Source organism: Sander lucioperca, chromosome 16, assembly GCF_008315115.2.
Source record: "Sander lucioperca isolate FBNREF2018 chromosome 16, SLUC_FBN_1.2, whole genome shotgun sequence".
In the NCBI taxonomy this organism is placed as follows: domain Eukaryota; kingdom Metazoa; phylum Chordata; class Actinopteri; order Perciformes; family Percidae; genus Sander; species Sander lucioperca.
The window spans coordinates 22,601,574-22,621,171 of record NC_050188.1 but is presented as its reverse complement, the minus strand read 5'-3'; the positions used below and the strand labels follow the sequence as shown (position 1 = coordinate 22,621,171).

The following is a 19,598-nucleotide window of genomic DNA, read 5'->3' as shown; positions in this document are numbered from 1 at the left end:
GTGGTATTTACAGTAGGAACTGCCTTACATATTTTAGAATAGTTTTGTATGACTACGACGGAGACTGTGAAGCTTTCATGTCAGTGTTTAAGTGTATTTGACAACACAAGTGAAGTGAAATCATCCTCATCATAATTTATCTTTATTGAGTCTTCTCTGGTTGCAAGATTGCAAGTTTAAACCATTGCACCATTGCATACCAGAATAGGTTTATGTGGTTTAATTTTCAGAAAACACCATATTTTGTTGTACTGCACATTGCTGCAGCTCCTCTTTTCACCCTGTGTGTTGAGCTCTCTGTTTTAGCTACAGAGTGAGGCATCGCACTTCTATTTCATCTTTGTTGGGAGTCGCACATGCGCAGTAAGTACTGCTAGCTTGTCAGTTGCAGAGTATGAGGGCATGCCACACTAGCAGCTAGGCGAGCATTATAACGTGTGTTACAAAGTGACGCACGTTCGTCATGGAAGTAAAGACTGGACTACAATAGAGCTGTTTGGAGCAGTTTGTGAACAGTGTTTTCTGTTGGAGATGGTAAGTCCCTTTGGGGTGGACTTTGGGCTTTTTCACTTTGTAAACCTGTAACATGCACAAAAAGATATATAACACAATAAAGGAAAATGGAAAAGCCAAAAAGCACAATATGAGCACTTTAAGTAAGTCTTTCTTAGTCATATGATTTGAGGTTCTGTCACCAAAAAATTTATGTACACAGCATTCCCATTTCCATTTATGGTATGTTTTGAGTGCGTTACGCTAATTAGGGATTGGAATTTTAAAAGTGGGGATAATTAACATACGACCACTCCTTAAAGCTGACACCCAGAGAATACACAACATGCCCTAATGGTTATTTATTGTTGTAGAAAATCTGTTAATGTTTTAATTCTTCACACAGTAGGCAAATGTTAAGGTTTCTTCCCATTCCTTCCCTTTTTACTGCATTTTTCCTCAATGCCAGGGCTAGAGGATTCAAAATGGGTTCCAGAAAATCCATACAAATTGAGAAAAGGTCCTAAACTGTGTAACTTTAGAAGGTACTTTTCCACACGTAAAAAAATCCCAAGTAGGTGTAATAATTCTACTGAATGCAGGATAACATCACTGGCTTCAACAAAGTAACGTGACAAAGTATATTTGCACTTGAACAAGGCTATAAGAGTCTACAGCCAGGTGATGGTGGATGGATCACCAACGCTATTACAATTAATCTGTGTCGAGACATATCACATATGTCAAAACTACAAAAGTCCATCCCATGGTGGGGCTAGAGGGAAAAGTCAGCAGATCACCAAAGCCATAAGGATTCAATGACTGGGCAACTTGGATATATGTACTTTGTACTAAATGTCATGGAAATCCATCCAATAGTTGTTGAGATTTAATCTGGACCAAATTGGTGGACCGAACTACCGACCAACATTGCCATCCCTAGAGCTATGTTGCTAGCATGGCTTAAAAGGCAGATTATCTGACACCACTGGCTGCAATGAAATGACATCTGATCAAAGAATCTCCTTCAAAACAACTAGAAATGCACATGAAAAATATCTCACCCCACTGGCAGATATTTAGAAGAATAAATAATAGCATGTGTGTGTTTTGCACTGAAAAAGACCCAGGGTAACCACTAAAACTCACTCCTCAGTTGCAAAAGAGACTTGGGAACATCATCATTTGTGATAACTACTGTCATCACTGACTTCAAATACAGAAGAAAGGAGCAACAGGGGGAGTGTTTGCATCAGTGGAAACCCTCAACCAATCCTCTAATACTACCAGGACTATTTCCATACCGCATTCTGGCTTCTTATCCTCACTGACCTCATACAACTTTTGTAAGCACATCACAGTAGTCGAGTGAAAACAAAAAGAAGAAAAAAAAGGTTTTTAGCCTTAAATCTTTGCATTTATATGGAATTGGCTATACAACAGAGGAGACATATTGCTCAATCAAGTGCTTTGAACTTAAAATATGTTATTTGGAATATTGACATTTCTGTCTGACAATGACAATATGCCCACATCAAAATGACTAGACATGTGGTTTCCACTAACACACACATAAGAATGGCCGTATCTGAAAAGTGTGCAGCATCAAAACAGTAACAGCATGCATATACACTGTGTTTTCCTCTAAGAGATTCTGCAGCACATGGGCAAGAGTGCGTCTATGAGAAACGGAGGAAAGGAGGAAAGGGATGGAGAAGGAGATGGGGTTCAGGCTGCAGACTCTGCTAGAGCAATTATCTTGTTCCTCAAACCTACTATTTAATGGAAATCCTAGGCGTTAGCCAAACTACACGCCTGCCTTTAGGTATGAACCTTCCATCTGATCGACGCCCCCTTCTCCCCCTCTCTTATTCCACTAAATATTTTCATAGGACATCTGACTTCAGTGGCTGGCTATTAGTTCCACAGGTGTGGAGAGACAAACTCCATTAAAACACCCTGGGACATTCCACCATTGCACTTGCCATGGGCCCAATACATGTCATACTTTTTCTCCCTCTGTCTCATCATACAGTTCATCATTTTAACATCTTTCCAACACCTGTTCATTCTGCCATTTCCTTGAATGAAATCAGTCACCAGATTTCAGAATTATATCAGTTTAATAGTTACTTGCTTGGGTCTCTCTGTGTGTATGAATATGTGTGTGAGTGTATTTATTGCTACAGTAGCTGGAAATATGCAACCAGCCTTCTCGACTGCGAGTTGTTGTTGTTTTAAGCCCCTTGGAGGTCTCTCTATCACTCCCACTCAAACTGGCAAGGGATACAAACTGCAACCAGATGGAGGACTTCTGCCATTGTTTTCCAGTTAAGCAGCACCATGCTAGCAGGCAACGCAGAGGGAGGGAGCGAGGTGGATGTCATCGACCAAATCTGAAATCTGTGCTCTGAGGGCAATGGATTGTATGTCTAGTATTTCTGTCTATTGTCTCCCCTCTTCGCTCCTCTTGCAAATGAGAAACACCAAACACATTTCTCTCATTTTCCCCTTTTAAAAGTGTGAGATTTTGCTCGAATGTTACTAAAAGAACATGTGTGAATAAAGTCCATCAAACAGAGATATGATGGTCTGTCCAGAGCTAAAGGCATGGCTGCTTGCAGCCCACAAACGACCCCAAAATGACTCAAAGTCCCACGTATGTAAATTGCCCACAAAACCTCTCCTTCCTCATCACTCATCTGCTGCTGAGAAAGCATTTCCCCGGGCCCAGTCTGACGCGTCTCTTTAGCGTGACGCTGTATGGTTTGGAAGGCAGCATGTTTACTTAGGTTTGGAGAGGTAGGACTGAAAACCCCAACACTTTTTTTTTACTATGCAAAACAAAACGAGATGGGGACAGGAGACATCAACTCCTGCTCAAAGCATGAGTTCATAAAAACTTTATGTATGTTGGAGGTGGAGGTGGTGCGTGTTGAGAGTGAGGTTTGTGGTAAATGGGTATAAAGGAGAACAAGCTTATATGTCTTCTGTAAATCAAAGGTATTGGCTTTTAAATGGTCTGTAAAAATGTTCTGTGGTCTGAGCCTCAGAACATTTGAGAGGGTGGGTTTGTATACATGCATGTAGGTGTATGCACATGTCTGTATGTGTGTGTGTGCATGTACATATACAGTATATATATATATATAGATCTGCATGCAATACTGTTGCTACAGGGCACAAAAAGCATCAAGAAGTCCATCGTAATACAGTACAACATCAATGGGGCATGGCTGTTTAAAGGGTAAGTTCACCCAAATTACAAATTTAATTTATTTTATTTATAAAAACAAATTTTCTCACGTATGTGTGGTGGATTTTAGCTATGTAGACAGTTAATGTGGTGGATTATTGCTGTGAACATCACAAATACAGTAAAATTATATTCACCAGCATTGTATTTTTAGAGTGGAGGCAAAAATCTCAGAGATGGATATCTCAAAACATTGACAAATGAAACCATTACTATCTGCATAGCTAGATACTGTACCACTAGAGGTAAGTAAGAAAATGTCTTTTGTAATTTGGGTGAAGAGATATGAGGATTTGCATTCTTCACATGCTGCTGTCTTGGTGAAAACGAAAAAGGATTAAGGACACCAAAAAGAAGAACACACCACGAAGTCAAGGAGCACAGATTATCCGACATCTCCATCACCCTGCTCCATATTTGCACTCAGTCCGCTGTGCTAACATTGGCCAGGATTGCGTGGTATGAGAGCTGTGTTTAGATGGCTTTTCACAGACCTTCAGTTGAGAACAGTGCAAATAGACATAATGCCGAAAATAACAGTCGTCGGAATGCAACGCTGCATGTGCGGTTGTTGGTCCTGGACGGAGATTTAAAGTTGTGAGGCAGACAGATACCCCCCCCAAACACCCAAACACACACACACACACACATGCACGCACGCACGCACACAAACACACACACACACACACACACACACACACACACACACACACACACACACACACACAAACACACACACACACACACACACACACACACACACACACACACACACACACTTTCCTGTTACATGTCAGCCTGGTCTGTCATGTTTTTCGGGTGAGGATCTCTGTGTCTGAGGTAGTCTACGGTCTTAAGTGGAAGGGCGCTGGGTAGGTGAGTCAAACAACAGCAGCATATAGGTGATGGGTGACACATGAGGTCGATATTAGCACTAGCAAAAGGTGGTAAGGTGCATCACAGGGGTCAAACGTCCCATGAAATGTTTCCTGACAACAAATTGCCAACAATGGGGTCAGTATTTGGGAACAGTGGACAAAGTTGCATCAGTGTTGCATCACTGCCTTCAAGGCTACAGAACTACACCAATAGGAAATATCACGTTTAGCTGCGGGAAGAACTGAACTGGTTACTGATAAGACTGGCAGGAATATAAACCCTTTGCACCTTCCTGCTGTCACTAAATCATTTTCCCAGACTGGAAAACTCACCTCCCTCTCACAGAGAAAAGCAGGGAGGGAGAATGGCATTAAAAAGATTGCAGACTTAAAAACAAACATTGTCTGACTAACTCTCCCTGCAATTTTCTTTCTACCACTCCTTACCCTGAGCCTACCCATGCCATAACTTTCCTTTCCCTCTGTCTCCCCTGGACAACGTATTATAACGGCTGCAGTTTTTATTGGAATGACTTAAATAGCCCTTAAAATGCTGTTTGAATGATGGTTGCTGGTGTCTGTCCTCTGCGTGTGTGTGTTTATGCGCAAGTGTGTGCGGGCTCCAGGCCCCGTTTCCATCAGCCATGCCAAATTTCTTTCACCCACCCACTCCCCTCCCATCCCTCCACCTCCACCTCTTGATGTTCACCACATCTCGTACAGTGGTAACCCTCATTTTTGCTTGTGTGCGAGAGTCCCCTACACACACACACACACACACACACACACACACACACACACACACACACACACACACACACACACACACAACAACAACAACAACAACACAATTGCCCTCTCACACTCATAAGGTAATGGCAACAATTTGCTTATCGCACAAGCACAGATGTGAAAATAAATACAGTCTAGACTGACAGTGGAGACAAAACCCTTCCATCTGGGTTTAAAAGTGGGTTTCCCAAAGCATCATAGGTCATCAAAACAAAGATGTTTTTTGTTCCAAGACACTTTTGAAATAAACGGTCCAGTCTTAATTTCTATATCTGTAGATCAGATGATTTTCTCAGCCAACAAATGCAGACGCATAACTATCGCTAAGCAGGGTAAGCGGTGCTTACGGGCCCGGACCAATCAGGGGCCCGCGTGACCGGAAGATATTGATTGACAGCCGGGGCCCCCTATCGCATTTGGCCACTGACCAAGCGGGAGTGAGAACGAGTCAAATTAATTTCCTTGTTTCAGAGACCGTTCTCTTCACGTGTGTGACTCGAACATCTCATATTTACCAACAAAACGTACAGCGAAAGACGGTGCAAAACATTTCAGACCGTCCTGCCAACCTGTAAACATTTTAACATCAATGTACGCTGTAACAATTTTTTAACTATTAACTCACTATAAAGTTGCTGAAAGCTGCTGCTGTTTCAATCTGCTGAGTTCCCCCCGCGACTGACACACACACACACAAACACTCACAATCACACACGGTGGATGCAGGAAAAACCAGAGATGAGACGTACAGGATGACCTAAATTGAGGACAGCTACGCTCGTTATTGTAAGTGCAATGCTAAGTTAAAGTCCAATAAGTACTTTATCAAACCGAATGTGTGTCCCAGCCCAGGATAGGAAATTAACTAACAATGTAAAGATCAACAAGCCACTGACACATGTTCAAATTTGATTCATTCAATGAATTATTACTTTTTGTCTTAAATCCACTAGCCATTTTTATATTATTCCAACATTTGCAGCATCCTGAGCCTTTTTGGTAAGGTACCTAGGAAATCTCAGCCCAGAGTAATTAATTAATAGTAGCCTAATAATTATTATTCTCCCCAAAACAAGTTTCCTTTTTTTTTTAAAAGAACTGTACAAAAACTTTTTTTGCAACTTTCACTGTCTTCCAAAACTTCATTGCAACAAACATACAAAACTCATCACATCACAACTTTTATCGCAATTTTTTACAAACGCTCCCGCGAAATCAAGCATTTTGGGCCGCAACAATCTAAAAAAAAGGCCGCGAAATCCTGGAGGGACTGCCCTTGTGTGTTTTTTCATGTGTTATGGTGCGCATTCACCAGTGTTTTTGTTGTTGTTGTGGTGCGCGTAGGCTACTCCTGATTATCATCTCATCTCTTATATGCTGTGTCTCTATGATCCTATCCTGTCCTATTGATGGTAGCCTACTCCTGGACATTTCGCTGTCATCACGTGCTGTAGTAGGGGGGCCCGCCTTGATAATCCTGCTTAAGGGCCCAGTGTTGGCTCGTTACGCCACTGAACAAATGCCACCATCCATTACTTTGTCTGCCTGTCTGCATCTCTGCAAATGCATCCACCCACCATAGACACTTTGTGTTACTGTCTGAGCTCCCCTCTTGTTGCAGAAAAATGCAGTGAAAGTGATTACAGACACATTCCAGACGCCCTCTATGGAGTGAATGATGGACCAGTGGAGAAACGTAGAGAGAAGATGCGGGGAGGACATAGAATGAGGTGTAGCTGAGATTACAGATCAGTCATTACAACACTCCTTCCTCCCTGGATCTTAGACTATCAATAAGAAAGAGGATACATAAGGTTTCAGCTCCTGAGCAGAGAGCAGGGCTTATATGTGTTTTGCAGACGACGAACAACCACGCTGCCATGCCGACTCTTGACAATAGACAAAAAAGACATGTAGGCAGTATCTTAGCAAAATGCCAAAACTGCTAAAGAACACAACAGAGGATGGGATCAAAATGTGCCAGACTGAATTTAATCTACAGACAGGCAAGACTGTGAATATGCTGTTGTGTCTGGCAGGGCTGAGAACTATTTGGACAATTTTGGACCCTGGCAGCATTGCAGCTTTTCTTTTTCCCCTCCTCGCTGAACAATCGCATTGAGAGCAATGTAATGGGTATGATGCAGGAGGAGTGTCACATGGAGGAGATTTGCAGATTAATCAATGCAGACTCCATGCGGTGCATTCCTTAACGTTCACACATTTGTTTGATTTTGTATCACTGAACAAGAAGGAAAGCCGCAGTGAGAAACCCCGTAGATTCACCAAACAGTAGTTCTTTGACAATCAATGGTGTTTGTGTGTAAAGATAACAGCAAACCTGCCAATCAGATTCTTGAACTAATTCCCATTTTCTTCCAACCCTAACACCAGACAAGAACCTCAATAATGGATGATTCTGCAAAACTACATACTCTCAGCCTCGCCCTCTACATAAAGGGCACACTACATTCTGCTTTGGCAATGAATGTTGGAAAGGGACATAAATCGTGAGGTGTGGAATTGTTCAAAATGGACATAATTCCTTGGGATACTGGGCTGTTTCTTTCTTAACATAGTTGCTGCAAACAAAAACGTGTCTAGTTTGATTCCAGGAAAGGAATAGATCTGTCCAATAATTGCAGCTTTAGAGTTTTACACTACTTCAAAGTAACCAAGTCAGTGACACAACATAGCCCATAGTCTTCAGAATATCAATCTTAATTGCTTAGCTAAGAAAAATAAAATGCATTTCTCTCATTTTACACTTTTTCCATCATCAAAATGGACCACTTCCTGCTTACAAAATCTCTGCAGGTAGAGCGTTTCTGAGGTCTGGATCTTAATATAATGTTACATTTAGATGTCAACATTACATAACATGGTCATTTAAATAGTGAATAATCTTCCTTATTATCAGGAGCAACTGGACCACAATAGTAACATATTGTGCAACAGGAGCATTATCTTTCTTTTGGAATCTGACTATCATCACTTTCTGCTCGCTGAGAGAAGCCATTCGACAAGCAAAACTCTAGAGGAAACCGCAAGACACTTGTGATCAACAGAATTCTGCATGGGAACAGAAAGAGATACAACACAGAGAGAAATGTCAGCGAACCTGGTTTTCAGATCACACACGTATACAGCCCACCAGGGAAAGGCCCTCAATTCATTAGGGCGCTGTTAGTGTGTACTGCACTGACTTGGAGGGGGTATCTCCGCACATTCCCCATAAGTGTTGATGGGGTCTGGATTTGTCATTGTCTCCACATGAGAGTGGATGGCTGCTTGTGCGTTTCCCTGCTGTGTTATGCCTGGCTTGTCTGAGCTGTCCTTTCCAAGCATCCCTCAAGACGAGATGTCCTGACTGATTCACTCCCAGAGAGGGATAAAGCACACAGATCTATGGTTCTCCTTATGTTTTGGATATTTTAACCATTTCCACACAACGCAGATGTCTGTTTTTACTCCAAATGAAGACAAGGTTCAAGCTTTGAAATTGAATTTCTACATATCTGCATGCCTTCCTGCTAGCAGGTTTCACAGAATAATGCCCATCATAAGTCATCGGTAAAGTCATTTGTAAAAGAGTAATTTACATATATCCTCTCAATCTGGGTATGCAATATAGTCTTTCCCATTGAGAGTCCAACTATCTATTTTTTTGTATAGTATTCTATCTAATATTGTAAAATACACAATATTATTAAAGAAGTGCTAAAGGTGGGGACTTGCAAGAGATTGCAATTAAAAAAAGAATAGTCAATAGTTCATGTTAAAATATTGTTAAGTGCAGTTTTGAGAAAAACAAGATTTCTTGATGCTACTAAAGCCCTTTAGTAGATGGACATCTTTTGCAGTCCAACCATGAACAAGCCTCCAAACATGAGGTTTGAATCAGCAGGCTGTCATAAGGCAGGGACACAGCATTCAGGACACATCCTCTCACTGTAACGATCATGTCTGCATCCTCATATTCCTCCTCCGCCTCCTTGTTATCCCTCCCTCTTCCTTCCAGACTACCAGGGATACAGAACATGCCTCGTCCCGATAATGGAAGACAGTGACTGGAGTAGAATGAATGGATTATAGGACTAAATGAGAAATTACTCTGTTACTGAATAACCTACAGAATAAAGGCAGCACTGTTTGACTCAAATGTATCTTTTAAATCTTCAAAACTACCGAGATTTCTGCTTCCCTCTAGAGATTAACGGCATAGAAGGTTTAGCTGATTGCAGGAGTTTTGGGGTATTACTGAGCTTGTTGCTCAAGTTGAGGAATGGGCCGGGTGTTTCCGACAGGGTAAACAAACATTGGAGTAGTAAAGAGGTTGCGGCGAACTAAGGCAGAGTAATTCATGGAGGAATGATCTGTGTCTGGGAGCAAACAGGCGGCCCCTGCATGTTTCTGCTGACACTGGTTCAAATCTTCGGCCAGATCAAAGACGCCATATGGTTGCTACAAACTGAGTGCTCCTCAGACCAAGCTTATTTTCTCTTTTCTGCTTCTTCTAACTTCAAATCTTTTCTTGTACTTTCACCTCTCTTTGCCTCTTTCCCACAAATACCACCCCTTTCTCCTATCCCAAATTTTCATCATGTCCCACTTCGATCTTTCTTTCTCTTCCAAACAGATCCATCGCCATCCCTCATTCCTAACCCTTCACAATGTTTCCCATATCCATATCACACTTTCACCACATGTCAGGAAGACTTGGGTTTGTGTGGTTTCTACCCTACTTTGGGAGCGGTCCAGCTCAGGCTCCATTGGGCTGGTTGTTGGTTCGGCTTGCGGAGCAGGCCGGGGCCCACTGTTAGGAAATGACCACTTCTCTGGTTCAAATTAGCAATGAGGCAACACAGCAGGCCTTTTTTGCTGGCGGCTCGCAAAGGAAAGAGAAGGAAAAGTGGGGAGGGAGAGTGCGTGGCCATCTGCAAACCACATGAAAGTGAGTGGTAATTGATTCAAAACCCTCCGTAATTAAGTATTTTGTTAGTTGGCCAAAGAACATCCTCCCAGAAGTGGTTGTACTTCTGTAGCTTTCGCTGTCCAACCAATTGCAGACTTGCATGGTTAACGTCAGGTAGAAGATGTTTTATTTCCGTCCACTCATTCTGCAATCTCTCATCTATTGAACATCCAGATTTCAACTTAGGTCATGTAAATCTTTGACCTTTTAATAAAACAGTTCACTTCTGTGTTGCTTTATGCAACTACAGCTGTGTTCCTACAGCCAACAGCAACTCCTAATCTCCCTAATCTTGTTCTCATACATGGAAAAGGGTGACCTACTGTATATGGGTAAATTAGCATGAGCTGAATATTGTATTTGATCTGCAGAAATATACACTGTACATATGTCTCGTGATGGGGGACATGTACTGAAATGCCAGTTTTTATAAAGAAAATCTGTCCATACATGCTTGCATGCTTGCTTATGTTACCCACAAACAAAACGGAGCAAATGCGTGATGGAGAGGCAAACGGTGAGGCTGTCATCCAATTAGTAGTGTTTGTTTATTTTAGTCTTCACTGTGCAGCATCTCAAATGTTCTCCATGAAACTCTACTCCGCTTTTATCCTTCCTAAATTGTAAGGCAAAGCAACAACCCTTCCTGTCTTGTGAGCATGAAATAATTCTTCTTCAACAGTTTCTTTAAGCACTTAGGCATGCTGCCAAACTGCATTGCTTTTCCTGTCTAACTCCAGGAAGTATTACATATATTGTACACATAAACAGAAACAAGAGAACTGTAGACCACGTACACACACATACACAAAATGTGGAATGCACTCAGTAAAGCAACGCTCACACAGCGTTCACCTCAAACAAGCTGGAATGAGCACAAAGTTGCTTTTTTCATTTTATCGTTCCACTGCTTTACTGCTGATTACGAAAATGAAAAGCTTTGAAGGGCTGGTTGTGTTTGGGCTGCCTAATGCCTTTCAGCGTTTCATTATGAAACATGTTACTCAACGGGCTCAAAGTCTGAACAGAAAGGATTAAGTCTCTAAGCCAAGGCCATTTAAACATAAAGTCTGAGAGAACCAGCACTGGGATACTGTAATGGCTCAAGCTACATTTGTGTTTTGTCTGATTAGTTGTTTTTTGTTTTTTTATTTGTTGTCTTTACATGACATTAGAGCCATGGTAAATATATATCAGTGTACACCAAAGACTGTATGGAGGCGTAATTTGTGCTCTTGAGATGCATAATACAGTGTGACATGAAAATAAATTCCAAAAAGAACTCAGGAGCCTTGGTTGGTCCACTGTATGTCTTAAATCCATCTCTTTGAGGAACACTGTGAGCCAAGCTAAATTTGAGGTGTTTATCCAGGCAGAAAGTGGCAACTGTGCCGGTTTGTTTAAGGCTGGAAGAATGAGGGCTCACAGATGTTTGTGGCCATGTGGTGGGCACCTGTGGTCACCTGCTATTGAAAGGCCACAGAGTGATTTATATATGAAAGGACATCAGAAACATTGACAGTGCTGTGTGCTTTCATTTCATATTATGCTCACTCACTTTGACATCATCATGTGCTACAATAAAATGTTAAAACAACTGTCTCTATAATTTTTTTAATAACCTCCCACTGATAACTTTTAGAGCATATGTTGGATTAAGTTCTAGTGACTGCACCGCCAACATTTAGCAGCTGATATTTCCCTTTAGGAAAACAGAGCTAAAAAGAAAGTGAATATTGGACTTCAATTCAATTCACCAGGTGGCCAGAAACACAAAGCTAGAATGAATTCTAAACTGTTTGCTTGTTCACCACATGAACTTTATAAGGTGATAATGTGTCAATGTTGTGTTTACAGCTTGTTCTGCTGCCCCCAAGTGGCCAAAAAATATGAACGCTGTTTTAAATATGCCATGTTTAGAAATATCAGAATTAAAATGTATGTTGCAGTTATTTTTATATTGACCAACTTCCATTTTCTGCAACAACATAATTTGCATAAAGAAATCAAACTCGTTGAAAGAGAAGAACAGGTTTTTGTTGGTACATACCACATTTTGGGAAATACAGTTATTCGCTTTCTTGCCAAGTTAGATGAGATATGAATATGATGATTATGAAGCTACCAATAGCAGTCAGTTAGCTTATCGCAAAAACAGCATGGCTATGTTGAAACATTAGCACCTCTAAACCTCACCAATTGTCACATTATATCTTGTTTGATTAATTAGTACAACTTTTAAAAGGTGCTCTAAGCTGATGTTGGGTGATGTCACTTCTTGTTGACATTTGAAGTATTGTCAAACAAAACGGAGGCTAGCTCGCCCCTCCCTCCTCCTCATCCCGTCCCCTTCCCCTCCCTTCCGCGCACTAACCCCCACCCCCACCCCCAAATCCTTCTAGTTGGTTATTGGCTGGAACACTGTTTGTTATGTTTGGTGGTGCAGGTTGGCGCAGTTTGTTTTTGTCGCCATTTGTGGAGCCTGGGCTGTCTACAGAGACCGCATTTTTTTTTTTTTTACAGTGTGTTCAGGGGACAGGCAGCTAGTGGATAGTGAGGAGATGTTTGCTGTATGTGACAAAAAATGTTGTAGCCTAAAAAACGCGTGACATCGCTTAGAGCACCTTTAAGTGTTAAAGCTTCAAATGTGTCGGACTATTTCTTATATATTAGTGAGATTAGGAGGTTCTGGTAGGCTGGAATAGATCTTCTCTTCACACTCGGCAAAAAAAAGCGCATAAGCTTATTTCTTTAAAAAAGTGGAACTATTCCTTGTTGCAAGTTTAACTATGAGGTAACTGGTGGAACAAAACTCGTTGATAGATGGTAGATATTAGGTTGCTGTCTGCTACTGAAGAGTGGGAGGGGGGGAAACTCCACTGTGTGTGAGCACACAGCACAATACATTTGTCACTTAGTAAGCATCCATTTCCTACTCCAGAAAATCTGACCCTGGGAAATAAAATGCTTTTTATTATCCTGCTCCGAGGGATCCATAACGCCACAATAACCCCAGTCTCTTTTCTCTTTTTACGAACACCTACGCACACATCTAAATCAAGCTCAGACTGAACAATAACAAAGTCTGGAGCTTTTCAAATGGTCTCAGAAGAGCTGTTTCTAATCCCTTACTCAATATTGACCCATCAGAGAGAGATATATCCATCCTGCATTTGAAATGAAATAATAAAAATAAACAGTTGGCTTGGGAAGTATGTCTGTAACAAGATGAAAAGAGGGATAATATGAGTTTTATACAGAGGAGGTGACCCCTGTTAAGAGTTGGCCCAAATGTCCTGCTTTTGGAAGCCCCAAACAATGTTCTTGCCAGACGGTGAACTGAGGGGCAATGAATGAGGGGGAGCAGAGAAAAAAAACAAAAGGCAAATAAACGTTCCTGCATGTACTGTACACTCATGCTCATTTGTACAGCTACCTCAACCAACCAAACATCAAACAATATTCATTTAGCTTCACTCACTGTTATGGATTTAACTCCCCCCCCCCAAAAAAAAAAAAAACAAACAAAAAAACAACTGAGGACACACATATCCTCAGGACACAAGGGGAAACTCTTGCTTCCTTATATCCAGCATTGAAGCAGGGAAAACTCAATATGTCACATCCCATTAACTAGGAACAGCACTGTTGCTGGATGAGCACTGAGGCTCTCATTCCCATTTGTTCCTGTCTCTTTGAAAACACGCACTGGCGTCCCAAAAAAGCTCCGGCACACCATTGGAAAAATATAGATTTGACTCCAGGAAGCATTGCTCAATACATGTTTTGTCCACGGCTTGGTTATTGCGCCTTGTTCAGGCCTCACTGACTGAAAGCAATGTCTGATGTTGGAGAACAAGGTTCGCTTTACCTCAGGGGTTTTAGTTTGAGCCCAGTAAAGAGTCAGGGTTTGATTCAAGAGCATTTGCAGTCTGTAACAGTAAAAGAATGATGGAGAGGATGGAAATAAGGGGACAAACTGGGACAACTGGAACAAAGTCAAGAAGGTAAACGTTAAAAGGGGAAAAAGTACCAATGCGATGAAAGTGCTTCTGTCTCCTAAGCGTGCCTGTGATATGTTCCTTTCCCTGATAGCCGAAGAGGGCATGTTGTCGAGCCCTTCTGAGCTTGGAGGCCCTGCTCAGACTGAGCCACTGCTGACAGAGTCAATGGGAGGCGCAGGAAAAATAACAAGGGGCGTCTGCCAAGCTTCCCCACTGCTTGCTCTCCCTGTCTCTCTTTCTCTGTCCCCCTGTTGCTGCCAGCCCAGTGGAAAAACTCCCTCTGGTCCAGACAAAGTTATGAGAGAACGAAAGAGCAAGTGGGAGACAGATAAACACAAATAAAGGAAGGGAGACAGACAAACGAATTAGAGAGTGACAGAGAAAAATAAATAAATTGAGTTTGAATACACTTGAAACAGAATTAGAATAATAGAAAGCTCTCTACTGTTTTTTGTTTTCCTCCTCTTCCTTTTGTCCTGTGATCTGCTTATACAGACTGAGAGCCAAACCAATGTCCTTCAATACAAGGGGCTGATTAATAACGTGCTGCTCTATCCACTCTGGAGGGCTGTATGTTTGTACAGATTCACAATCTGCCATATAGCTGAGTGACTTTCACATTTACTAAGCTGCGTGTCCAGGCCAAGATGGCTACTGGTGATGAGGCAAAGGCAAGTAGAGGGAGACACAATGCAAATCTTCATACATCTGCACGCAGCAATGTTTCTGTCTCATACTGTTTCTGTCTTTTTCTTCTCCTGCTTTTAGCTGTAAAACAAATGCAGCCTATTAATCTTGAATGTTATGGTCCAGGCTGTGATTAAGACCAGGGCCTGTATTCTGTTTCCACCGCCCTTCACTGCAATTCTTCATTCATTATATCAGCAGCATCAGTTAGCATGCCTTATAATAGGTGCTGAAGAGTGTGTGCACGTACGGTATGTCTGTGTGTGTGTATTGCTGTAATTACAGACATGGTCTTCTGGCTGAAAAGAAAACACACTTTTTGTTGGTGAAGCCATAAAGGAGTGCCCTGTTTTCACACTCTTTCCTCTTTATGCTGAAGTACCTATGAAACAAAAGGGGAAATTTGTGTGTGTGTGTGTGTGTGTGTGTGTGTGTGTGTGTGTGTGTGTGTGTGTGTATGCGTGTGTGTTCTGGTGTTTGGGTTCCATGGAAGTAAAGGAATAAGTGGGCGTTTACTATTCCTTGAGAATGATTGGCATTCTCCTTCATTTCCTGCTAGCACGGGCATTAGACTGAGAGAAATAGAAGCACATGTGCACTCTCATACACACGCACACACACACACACACACACACACACACACACACACACACACACACACACACACACACACACATACACACACACGCAAAAGCAAACATGCAGGGAATACAATTCAAATTATAGATGAATGTGTTTAGAGAAATTTGAAAGTGATTTGGCTTTATTAAAGAAGACTACAGACACAGAGGTCTTTGGCTAAGTTTGTAGATACTGAATCTCTAAATTATGATGATCAGAGATTAATAAGAGGAATAAGAAACTACCTTTAATATATTGGGTGTTATGACATCATTTGTTGTAGGATTAGATTTGTGAGATTTGTGAGAGACTCAAAATTATTCAACAAAGCAGTCAGAGCAAAGTAAAAGGTTTTCTCTTTACTACAAGATGCCATGTGTTTGTGTCTGTGTGCGACAGTGAACTGCCTTGTATTCTGCCCCCTTGTGGCAACAAAGTGTAAAAACAAATGTACAAACCATGAGGGGTGAGTAACAGAAGGCATCAAGGCAGAGACAGCTCCTATTACTTTTCATTCTTTAAAAAAAGAAAAAGGTTTTCTCTTTTGCTCTCTGCTCTCAGAAAAAAATCATCTTAAATCCCCGGTGGAAGTATGCATCCACTCTACCTGTGTCTCTTTGATGAAGCAGGAGCGAGAGATGTTTTGTGCTGCTCTAATGAGGATGAAATCTCACCAAAAGGTTACAGAGAAGACCCTGTTCCTTTACACTTGACATCAGAACAAGTCTTAAAAGTCCCAACTTCAACACATTCTGGCCTATAAAGTAACTGCAGTGGGGCGTGAGAGTCTCAGCGCTATACGAGCGGGCGGTTTGGCAGCGGACAGCGTAAGTATGTTTGAAATGTGTGTGTTTTGATTCCATGTAGGTGTTTGTATTGCACAGGGCATAAAATGTGCTGTGTGTGCCGCAGTGCATTCAGCGTGACTGTTGTTGGTGTATGGTTGGTCGCGCTTCGGCACTTTGTATCAAAAGCCTGAATGGGCAGTTGGTTGGAGGCTGTTAGTTGTGGTTGAAAAATGTACCACAAACACACTTGAACCGCTCGTAGCCACCAGTGACAAAGTAAGTGACCGGTTACCACCCACTGGAGAACAGTCTCAGTCAGTGGCATGGGGTTGCCATGGTTACAGCACAATATTGCCACCATGGATGTGCCAGGCATGGAAGTACATGCCAAGAAAAAAAGGCTAGTGAAGCAAGGAGGGGCATAAATCCCCTGACCTACAGGTACTTTAATAGAAACGAAGAGAGGGTGTGAAGCTGACTGGAAACCACTAAATATGAGAGGCCCTGAACTTTATGAGCAAATACTACTTTGAACAGTTAAGCAGACACTGCTGCTGTTGCTGCTGCTGCTGCGCACCAGCAGCTTTGCAGACCTGAGAACTCCTGCTGTACCTCACTGCCAGGAGGGAGACTTCACGCTTTAGTGTGTATTCATTCACCCACTCCCCGTGAAGGATTGTGTACCAAACTTTGATACTCACACAGATTTGGTCACCTAGGAGCATGCATGTGTGGCTGCACGTGCACCAACACACACACACACACACACACACACACACAGGTACATATCCAGTTGACCTTTCTTGCCGTAAGCCAACGAAATATACAAATGTTGCCAAATGTTTTTGGATTTCATAGCTCCAGCACACTGTCTTTTCCAGACTCTCTCCCCCCTCTCTCTTTCTCTGACTCTCTCTCTACACCTCTCTCTCAGTGACTCCCTCTTTCCTTTGCTTAGAAAGCCTGGCGTTGGTGCATTGAAACACATGTGATCGAAAAATGTATCTCCTCAGCAAAGCATGCATTTTGGAATCTTCTCTAATGTGTTCCTCTTGGTCTTTTCCCTTTTCATTTTTGCTCATCTTTTTCCTTTTTCTGTGTTAGTTTTTCATGCGGGATACCTGGAGACTCAGAGTCACGGCTATCTGTCCTCTTTCTGTGCACGACGGAGGGATGTCGTTACAATGGAATGCAGCGTCGCTTGCCAGAGGCGTCACAGTGGATGGACAGAGTGAAGCAACAGGGGGATGAGGAGAAGAGAGAAGAGAAGATGAAAAATTATAGGACCATATGTCCATTTGCAGTATTCCTTCACCTTAATACATTACACTCACAATATGACCTTAACCTCCCAGACTAACACATCTATCAAAAAGCATCAAACAAGCTGCAGTCCATGCCAACCGAACGTAGGATATGATTAGCAGTTACATTCACATACACATACACAAACACAAGAACCATCAACATGGAGGACACTCCTCTTAAGATGATACTCAGAATATCTGTTATTGAGCCAAACCCAGTGTACATATTCCACTACCACACTGCCCCACCCCGAAACACACTCCGAATATACACCACGCCCACTTCAACATCATCAGCAAAAGTCCCAGATGTACTGTATGGATGCATCAGCGATGTCTTAGCCCTACACCTGAATCAATAATCAATACCATCGCTCATCAGGTCAAAAACACACAGAAAATTGCTAATATGACTACAATAAAAGTGAGGACACTCAAAGTAGATTAATATATGATGCACCGCTACTACTTTAATATTGCAATCAGTGTCCATTTAGTTAGTATTATTGGAGCTTGTTGAACAAACTGCACCGGTTCCTTTTAATCTGCAAGCCATTACTCTGTGAACTAGCTTAGGACTGAGGAGAAATATGCAAGTCCCATGACTAAGATATTGCTCCGTCTGTTTTTTGTTTTTTTTTCCTTTCGTTTTTCTTTTGGCTACGGCCACTGCAGCCACATGTGAGAAAAGTGAGAAAAACAAGAGATGGCAGGACATGAGGATGCTAACAGAGCCCCAGAGAAACGTGAGGGCAGGTATGGCTTACCTTTCTCTCCTCAGAGTGATAAGGGGCAGGGGAGTCACACTGGGTAAGGGCAGCAGTAGGTGTGAGCTTCAGGTGGGTCTCTCTTCTACCTCCCTCCTTGCTTCAGCCACGCGTGTCTCCCATGGGATGCGATGGCATCAGATATTCAATGAACATGCAGCCAAAAAAGAGGAATGGTGCCCTCCTGGACAAAGAGCTTGCACCCTGGTCCAGTGCTACTCACAAGTACAGGGGGGAAACAACAAAAAAAAGTAAAAAAAAAAAAAAAAAAGATATTTTCAACTGCAGGTGAAGTAAATAATCTGTTTAACTTTTATTTTTCTGCCTCTGGCAAAAAGCAAAAAAGTCCATCCATGTGCTTTGTGGCAGAGATGGTGAAATTGAGAGGGAGGATGAAAGAGCAAGTGAGAGAAGAGTGAAACGTCCTCTCTGTGCCGTCTTCAAGCTGTCCAGAAGCAGGTCTGAGGAGCACCTTCCCAATCTGTGTGCTCTCGCTCTCCAGGGTGGGAAGTAGGAGGGAAGGAGCGAGGGAGCAGGACAGGAGAGGGAGAGAGAGTGAGACTCTCAGTCAGTCAGTCAAGTCAGTCAGGCAGTCAGGCAGGCAGCAAGGCAGTGTATATTGAGCTAAAGGCTGTGGGTCCAAGCAGCACTCCCAGGACTTATAACCAGGGGCTGTGCACCTCGCTGCTCCAATCTCCCTGGCTTACTCTGCGATCCCTCTCCTACTGGCTTATTTTGGGAAAGACAGACCGAATTGTTCATTGGGTTAAACCCCTTCATACAAACAGCAAGTGTCTGTGGCTGGCTGCACTGAGGAAGGAGGGGAGTGAGCAGGATGGGGTGGGGTGGCAACCGCGCACAGAGGGGTGGGGTAGGATGAAGAGGAGGGAAGGGAACGAAAAGAGACGAGAAGAGGGGAATTCGGAGGCGTCTCTTCTTGCTCATGTTCTGCCTCCCTCCAACCCTCCTCTCCCTCCAAAACTTAACTTCCAAGAAATCACCCTGTCCTTTATCAATTTGCTATTCAAACA

The 19,598-nt window shown here is 42.4% G+C and overlaps 1 protein-coding gene across 2 annotated transcripts in view; it reads right to left on the bottom strand.

Moving 5' to 3' along the window:
• col8a2 (collagen, type VIII, alpha 2) overlaps nucleotides 1-19,377 on the bottom strand; it is a 48,119-nt gene extending 28,742 nt beyond the window's left edge. For both annotated transcript variants that reach the window (XM_031323353.2, XM_035993074.1), the window contains exon 1: nucleotides 18,568-19,377. The gene's annotated coding sequence lies outside the window, so the exon portion shown is untranslated. The remainder of the gene's footprint in view (nucleotides 1-18,567) is intronic.
• Nucleotides 19,378-19,598: the final 221 nt, after the last annotated feature.